This window comes from Felis catus, chromosome E3 (genome assembly GCF_018350175.1).
Source record: "Felis catus isolate Fca126 chromosome E3, F.catus_Fca126_mat1.0, whole genome shotgun sequence".
Classification (NCBI taxonomy): domain Eukaryota; kingdom Metazoa; phylum Chordata; class Mammalia; order Carnivora; family Felidae; genus Felis; species Felis catus.
Genome location: NC_058383.1, coordinates 38,177,372 through 38,184,225, shown reverse-complemented (window position 1 = coordinate 38,184,225; position 6,854 = coordinate 38,177,372). Strand labels below are relative to the sequence as shown.

At 46.0% G+C, this 6,854-nt stretch overlaps 1 long non-coding RNA gene across 1 annotated transcript; it reads left to right on the top strand.

Moving 5' to 3' along the window:
• Positions 1–807: 807 nt before the first annotated feature.
• LOC123382644 lies at positions 808–6,482 on the top strand. The gene is made up of 3 exons (XR_006591311.1): positions 808–959; positions 4,817–5,011; positions 6,423–6,482. It is a non-coding gene; the product is annotated as an uncharacterized LOC123382644 (long non-coding RNA).
• Positions 6,483–6,854: the final 372 nt, after the last annotated feature.

Genomic DNA, 6,854 nt, shown 5'->3' with positions numbered 1-6,854 from the left:
TCAGCTCAAATTTCAAGAGGGCACACCCTCATCTATTTTATTTCGTATTCGACAATTATTTGCTGAATTAAGTGCAAAGAGTTTGGTATCATGGGAGCGAAGAGAACGTGGTGGGAGAGAAGGCTGCAGGGAGAAGCCCCTGAACTGAGCCTGTCGGACGCGGGGAGCTAGAGCAAATCCCACCCTCCACACCCCGCTGAGTCTCCACATTGCCTTGGATACTAGCCCTAAGACGTCCCACCTCCTATCCGTGCTCACTCAGTACTTGCTGAAGGAAGCGGCAAGTTTCCAGAGGGTCGGGACTTGGGTCTACTCCGCTTTGTACCCGCCGCTGCAGGAATGAATGGGCAGTGCGGGGCGGACCCTCCCGCTGCCCCCGACCCGGTGACACCAGGGAAGCGGGCGGGGGACCCGGCCTGGGGAAGGGCTGTCAAGGGCTCGGGATGCTGTTAAGCCAGACGGCGAATTCCGATCGTCGGACTGACGCCCGGGCCGCGACCCCGGGGTATCCGATCAGCCCACCCGTCCTCCCTTCAGGCTGCCCCAGGCCCTCCAACCAAGTGCGGCTCCTGCCTCTACACCGCGGGCGAGAAAGACTCTTCTCTCCCACCGAGAACGGCAAGGGCCCAAGGTGGCTGGACCTTCTCTCCCAACTGCAGACTCCCGGCCCTAGAGCCCGACTCCTCCTACCTCCGGCGCCGCCGAGGCACCTTCTCAACGGAGAATCTCGCGCCTACGCATGCGCCAAACGGCGCCCCCGGCGGAGGACTGCGTCTGCGCAGGCGCGGAAAGGTCCGGGCCGCTCTCTTCCCGTCGTCCTCCGCGGCCCGGGCGCGCAGCTGCGATAGTTTCCGGACGCCGCGAGGCGGGGTGCTGCTGAGGGTGGCTCTCGAGGCTCGCGTGGTCGCTTGCGTGCGTGGCACGTCGCAAAGGTTCTTAAGTGTTGAGGAAGAGTCAGGGTGAGTTTAGGGCACCGCTGCAGTATTTAGTTGAAGTCTGGGGTGTACCACGGTTGACACAGGAAATGTCTTCGGATTCAGCGTCGCAGGGCGCGCCGGCCCGCCGGGGCGGGAGAGCCCCCTGCCCGAAGTAGCGAGCCGGCTGAGGCCGGGAGGTGGTGGCCGCGTGAGGGAGCGCCGCTCACCCCTCTGGCCTGGTTGGTGCCAGAGATCGGGGGCCGGAAGATGTGCAGCCTGAGGGGTTCCCGCGTGCTGAAGTTGGAGGAGCGTATGTTTCGTGCTAGTGCTTGGAGCTCCAACCCGGCCTGGGGCCTCGGGAGACGTCCTCATGCACGTGAGGCAGGATGTGGAGAGGCAAGACTGGAGGCCGTGAGACCAATTAGGAGAATGTAATGTAGATGAGAAATGAGGGCGCCCGCATTGGGAGTTGGAGTGGAAAGAATGGAGAAATACTCAGAAGTTTGACTCGTTAAGATTTGTAGGTTTCTAGCCTGAGCGTCTGAGTGCAGTGTGGTTCCGTTTACCGAGGTTATGAACACGGGGGAAGGAGTAGCTTTGAAGGGAAGAGAATATTTAGTTGGGGTTTAGAGATATAACGTACGTCCCGTAAAAATCACCCTTTTACTTACTTCTTTGAAAGTTTATTTATTTGAGAGAGCGCGAGCGAGGGGGGAGGGGCAGACAGAGGACAGAGAATCCCAAGCAGGCTGCGCTCTGTCTGGGGAGCCCCACACCGGGCTGTATCTCAGAAACCGTGAGATTATGACCTGAGCTAAAATCAAGAGTCAGACGCTTAACTGAGCCATCCAGTTGTCCCCAAAATTCACCCTTTTAAATTGTACAATTCAGGGGCGCCTGGGTGGCGCAGTCGGTTAAGCGTCCGACTTCAGCCAGGTCACGATCTCGCGGTCCGTGAGTTCGAGCCCCGCGTCGGGCTCTGGGCTGATGGCTCGGAGCCTGGAGCCTGTTTCCGATTCTGTGTCTCCCTCTCTCTCTGCCCCTCCCCCGTTCATGCTCTGTCTCTCTCTGTCCCAAAAATAAATAAAAACGTTGAAAAAAAATTAAAAAAAATAAATTGTACAATTCAGTGGTTTTTCACATACTCACAAGGTTGTGCCAATCACCGCTAATTCCAGAACATTTTTTAACCCCAAACAGCAATCTCTCTACCGATTAGCGGTTAGTCCCCATTCTCTCTTTCCCCAGCCCCACCGATCAGCCCCTTGACCCCGGGAAACCACTGTTCGTGTGGATTTGCCTATTCTTTTCATTTTATATGAATGGTATTGTGCAGTATGTGGCATTTTCTGTCTGGCTTTTACTTAACATAGTTTTTTAAGGTCCGTCCATGTCATAGCGTGAATTGATTCTTCATTTCTTTTAGTGGCTGAATAATATTCCCTTGTATGGATAGTCCACATTTTGTGTATCCATTTATCAGTTAATGAACTTTTTGGCTGTTTCCACTTTTCAGCTGTTATGAATAATGCTGCTGTGAACACTGTTGTACATGTTTTGTGTTTTTAGTTCTCTTGGGTATATACCTAAGATTATGATTGTTGGGCCATACTGCATTTAGTTCTGAGTGTTGAGTTTCAAATGCTAAAAGGACTCCCAAGAGCTTTTTCTGTATGGTTTTTGGAAACCTCAGTGGCTTTGTAATATGGTTTCCAGTTAGATCAGACTGGTAAACACCAAAGAGGAGTGGCAGCAAAGAGTCATGGTTAGGGTGGAATGTCTTATTTGTACTGGAGGGATTTTAATTTGTAGAGGTGACTGGGTGACAACACAGAGAGGCCAATGCCATTGGAAGAATGTATTACCTTTCCAGAGAGAAGACAGTATGCCATGCCACATGGTGCCACAGCGAAGGTTTTGGTCAGGAGGCAGAGCAGGAGACAGGAGAGCTTAGATGAGAGCCTTTATTCCTTGAGAAAGGCAAGGCAGGGCAGAGTAAACAGTGTAGGAGTGGCTGGTGTGAATAATCCTGGTGGGCTTTGGGCTATAGGGGTGGCCTCTAGTTGCCTGGTACCTGGCCCTGGCATGACTTAGGGCAGGGGACATACTGGCCACGTCTGTGAGCATTAAAGGAGTTGATTGCTCTGCGTGTGAGAGGCAGCTCCGAAGTAATTTGATTATCATCTTTAGAAATTAGATAGCCCTGGGAAGGGCAGTGTCTCCCTACCAGCAAGGTTTTTAAGATGTCACAACGTCGTAAAATACAGACAATTAAAAAAAACGTGATTAATTCACATCGCTGGAATGGTATGAAGGACAGTTGTAAACATGGTGCTTATTTTTCTCTAGTTAGACTGCAGGTGCAGGGCCTGAGTTGAGTTTAGGACGTAAATCTCTTAGAGGCCCCTGGGGAGGAAAACCCACCCCTGCCCTCCCAAAAATCTGGCCATATTTTCTTTTAAGCAAAATTGCTTAGTGTAGTTTAGAGAAAGAAGTGTTCTTTAAACCTTAGATTCTCAACTGAATTACCTGTGGAATATGTTAAGCTGGAAGTGGTTGGATACCACCCTTCAATCTGCTGAAAGAATGTTGGGCAGGATTTCCAACGTATAGCTTTTGAAAGTGTCACAGGTGGTTTTGATGACCTCTAGATTAGAGACTGGTGGTCACTGTATTTAATTGCTACTTAATGTACCTACAGAGCAAATCCTGCGGGCTAAATATAGAAGAGATGCCAAAAGATGGGTGAGGGGTTATTGGGATTTAGAGTTAGGTATAATTTCTCGTTGCAAGGAACAGAGTTCTGTGCCACCTTTTTCCTTGGCTTAAGATAAACCATGGGAGCTCCCTTGACCAGGACCCTAATGTGATTTCTCTCCAGCAGAAGCTCTGAGGTTCACACTGTTCTACTGGAATTAAGCAGGAGTTGCCCAAGTGACTAAGCTGAGGGACAATGTCCAGAGACAGTGTTATTACATCCATGTTATTTCATTGGGAACACTACATGTTAATTGCCAGGATTGTGGCAGAACTGCACTACCAACACACTCAAGCCAGGGACCTGAAGGAATATTTAATATATTAAAAGGTTAGGGTTGTCCTTATGTATGATAAACCCTACAGAGTTTATCAGAAAGAGGAAATGGATGCAGAACTGTGGAAAATTTTAAACGCGGTGTAAGAAGTGTTATTCCAAGTAGAGACTGTTTTCAAAGCTTTTAGGAGTAGATCATTTTTAGGTCCAGGGGAAATAGGCAAAAGTTGAATATGCTGATTATCACTTCCTTACTCACCTGGAATATTTCCTTTTTGGAAACTTTGGGCATCTTCCGCTGAGTTAATGTTTGAAACAGTTCTGTGGAAGAAGTGAAGGGTCCTTGTCCCAGGTCTGTGGTTTGGTTATAAATCACAAAACCAAAACCTACCCAGCTCCCTGTCATTTATTTTGGCAGGAGTTGGGGAGAGAGCAGATTGAACAAGGGAAGAATTGTCTTCTCAGTTCTTTGGTCATATAAACTTTTATTTGTTGTATAATCCTGTTTCCTGCACTGCTGAAATTGTTGAAATCAAAGGGAAGAACTGTTTCTCATTTCAGAGTGCACAGGTCATTCTGGGTTATGCTGTGCTTCTCCCTGTCTACCACTGCTACCTTTTGTGTGATGTAGTTCTATTAATTTTGTTAGATGTGTTTACGGGGAGATTTCATGTAGATGTTCTGGCCTCAACTGCAAGACAGCATTTTCCCTAATAAAGTGGTTAGTGTGGCATTTGTAGTTTTGCTGTTAAAATTAAGTCATCTTCCACTTAATATTAAGATGGCAGTACTCCCCCAAGTGATCTGTAGATTCACTATAATCCTTGTTAAAATCCTAATAGCCCCCCCTTTTTTTTTTTTGCAGAAATGGAAAAACTGATCTTAAAATTCATGTTTAATTGCAAGGAACCCTAAATAGTCAAAACAATCTTGAAAAAGAACGAAGTTGGAAGATGCACACTTGTGATTTCAGAACTTACTACAAAGCTACGATAATCAAGATGGCACTACTGGCATAAGACTACACTTTTAGTGCGGTGGAATAGAGTTGAGAGTCCAGGTATAAACCCACGCATTCATGGGAAATTTTTTTTTTTTATGTTTGTGTATTTTGAGAGGGAGGAGAGATGGAGACAGAGAATCCCAAGCAGGCTCTGTGCTGATAGCGAGGCTCAATCTCATGAATTGTGAGATCATGACCTGAGCCAAAATCAAGAGTTGGACCCTGAACCAACTGAGCCACCCAGGTGCCCTTTGGGCAGTTGGTTTTTGACAAGAATGCCAAGACCAGTCATGGTGGAAAGAATAATCTTTTGAATGAATGGTGCTGGGACAAGAGACTATCCATATGGAAAAAATGAAGCTGGACCCTTTATATCATATAAAAAAATTAATTCAAAATGGATTAAAGACCTAAATGTGAGAGCAAATCTATGAAACTCTTAGAAGAAAACAAATAAATTTTCACGACCTGGATATGACAGTGGATTCTAGCTATGACAACAAAAGCGCGAGCAAGGAACAAAAGAAAAGAATTGGACTTAATAAAAATTTAGTATGTTTGTGCATCAAAGGACACTATCAAGGGATGGGAAAGACAGCCCACAGAATGGGAGAAAATATTTTTAAGTTGTGTCTGACAAGGGTGTGTAATCCACCATATACAAAGAACTCTCACAACTCGGCAACAAAAAGACAAAACCCAATTTGAAAATGGGCAAAAGACTTGGGGAGCCTGAGTGGCTCAGGTGGTTGGGCGTCTGACCGGCTCAGGTCATGATTTCACTGCTCATGAGTTCGAGCCCCGTGTCAGGCTCTGCTGACAGCTCAGAGCCTGGAGCCTGCTTTGGATTCTCTGTGTGTGTCTCTCTCTCTTCCCCTTCCCTCCTGGCACTCTGTCTCTCTCTCTCTCGCTCTCAAAAATAAATATTAAAAAAATTTTTTTAAATGGGCAAAAAACTTGAGTAGACATTTTTCCAAAGATGTACAAATGGCCAACAAGCACATGAAAAGATGCTCAACATTAGTCATTAAAGAAATGCATATCAAAAACTACAGTGATATACAACCTCACCTCCCTGCCAGCACAGCCGGAAAAAGAAAATTCCCAAACCCCCCAAAAAACCCAGAAAATAAGTATTGGTGGGGATGTGGAGAAATTGGTAATCTCATACATTGCTAGAGGTCCATAATGATGCAGCTGCTGTGTTAAACAGTTTGGTGTTTCCTCAACAGGTTAAACCTAGAATTACTGTATGACTTAGTGATTCTGTTCTTAGGTATTTGTCATAAGAATTGAAAAAAAATTGTCGGAACAAAAACTTATGTTCACGATAGCCAAAAGACAGAAACAACCCAAATGCCCATCAGTGGATGAGTGGGTAAATAAAACATGGTATAGTTGTGTGATTCATACAGTGGAATACGTGTTACAATATATGTTTGCTTATTTATTTATTTTTTTATTTTAGAGCACGAGCTGGGGAGAGAGTCAGAGGGAGAGAGAAAATCTTAAGTGCAGAGCCTGAAGCAGGCCTCAATCCCACGACCCTGGGATCATGATCTGAGCCGAAATCAAGAGTCGGATGTTCAGTCGACTGAGCCACCCAGGTGCCCCAGTGTTTGCTTATTTAATGATTATACTAATGGATCTTTCATTTTTTTAAAGTTTGCCAGTTCTTTGATGCAACCAGAATCCGTTCTCCCTTCTTAGGAGAAAACTCATGACTGATGACTGGTTCTTCAATTTAAACAATTTATTGTGGAACATTGTATATCAAAGAACACAAGTAGTATCAAGAGTATCAATAAGATTGTCGATAAACGGAAGTGGACCTCTCATCCAGCCTAAGAAATAGAGCATTATCTTTAGTGTTTTTAAATTCTTATTTCCTTTTACTGCC